Below are 1,812 nucleotides of genomic sequence, written 5' to 3' on the forward strand. Positions count from 1 at the left end.
TTGATGTTCTTGTTGTTCATGTTGTTGTTGTTCTTGATGTTCTTGTTGTTCTTGTTGTTCTTGTTGTTCTTTTTGTTCTTGGTGTTCTTGGTGTTCTTGTTGTTCTTGTTGTTCTAGTTGTTGTTGTTGTTGTTGTTGTTGTTGTTCTTGTTGTTGTTCTCGTTGTTCCCGTTGTTCTCGTTGTTCTCGTTGTTCTTGTTGTTCTTTTTGCTCTTGTTGTTCTTGTTGTCCTTGTTGTTGTTGTTGCTGTTGTTGTTCTTGTTGTTCATGTTGTTGTTGTTCTGGTTGATGTTGTTGTTCTTGTTCTTGTTTTTCTTGTTGTTCTTGTTGTTCTTGTTGCTCTTGTTGTTCTTGTTGCTCTTGTTGTTCTTGTTGTTGTTCTTGTTGTTGTTCTTGTTGTTCTTGTTTTTGTTGTTCATGCGGTTCTTGTTGTTGTTGCTCTTGCTGTTCTTGTTCTTGTTGTCCTTGTTGTTCTTTCTGTTCTTGTTGTTCTTGTTGTTGTTGTTGTTGTTCTTGCTGTTCTTGTTGTAGATGTTGTTCTTGTTGTTCTTGTTGTTCTTGTTGTTCTTGTTGTTCTTGTTGTTATTGTTGCTCTTGTTGCTCTTGTTGTTCTTGCTGTTCTGGTGGTTCATGCTGTTCTGGTTGTTCTTGTTGTTCTCGTTGTTCTCGTTGTTCTCGTTGTACTCGTTGTTCTCGTTGTTCTTGTTGTTCTTGTTGTTCTTGTTGTTGTTGTTGTTGTTGTTCTTGTTGTTCTTGTTGTTCTTGTTGTTGTTGTTGTTCTTGTTGTTGTTGTTGTTGTTGTTCTTGTTGTTGTTCTAGTTGTTCTTGTTGTTGTTGTTCTGGTTGTTCTTGTTGTTCTTGTTGTTCCGGTTGTTCTTGTTGTTCTTTTTGTTCCGGTTGTTCTTGTTGTTCTTGTTGTTCTTGTTGTTCTTGTTGTTCTTGTTGTTCTTGTTGTTCTTGTTGTTCTTGTTGTTCTTGTTGTTATTGTTGATCTTGTTGTTCTTGTTGTTCTTGTTGTTCTTGTTGTTCTTGTTGTTCTTGTTGTTCTTGTTGTTCTTGTTGTTCTTCTTGCTGTTCTGGTTGTTCTTGTTGTTCTCGTTGTTCTCGTTGTTCTCGTTGTTCTCGTTGTTCTCGTTGTTCTCGTTGTTCTTGTTGTTCTTGTTGTTCTTGTTGTTCTTGTTGTTCTTGTTGTTCTTGTTGTTCTTGTTGTTCTTGTTGTTCTTGTTGTAATTGTTGCTCTTGTTGCTCTTGTTGCTGTTGTTGTTCTTGTTGTTCTGGTTGTTGATGTTCTTGTTGTTCATGTTGTTGTTGTTCTTTTTGTTCTTGTTGTTGTTGCTGTTGTTCTGGTTGTTGATATTCTTGTTGTTCATGTTGTTGTTGTTCTTGATGTTCTTGTTGTTCTTGTTGTTCTTTTTGTTCTTGGTGTTCTTGGTGTTCTTGTTGTTCTAGTTGTTGTTGTTGTTGTTGTTGTTGTTGTTGTTGTTCTTGTTGTTCTTGTTGTTCTTGTTGCTCTTGTTGTTCTCGTTGTTCTCGTTGTTCTCGTTGTTCTTGTTGTTCTTGTTGATCTTGTTGTTCTTGTTGTTCTTGTTGTTCTTGTTGTTCGTGTTGTTCTTGTTGTTATTGTTGCTCTTGTTGCTCTTGTTGCTGTTGTTGTTCTTGTTGTTCTGGTTGTTGATGTTCTTGTTGTTCATGTTGTTGTTGTTCTTTTTGTTCTTGTTGTTGTTGTTGTTGTTGTTGTTCTGGTTGTTGATGTTCTTGTTGTTCATGTTGTTGTTGTTCTTGATGTTCTTGTTGTTCTTGTTGTTCTTGTTG

The sequence above is a fragment of the Megalopta genalis genome, unplaced genomic scaffold (assembly GCF_051020955.1).
Source record: "Megalopta genalis isolate 19385.01 unplaced genomic scaffold, iyMegGena1_principal scaffold0035, whole genome shotgun sequence".
Classification (NCBI taxonomy): domain Eukaryota; kingdom Metazoa; phylum Arthropoda; class Insecta; order Hymenoptera; family Halictidae; genus Megalopta; species Megalopta genalis.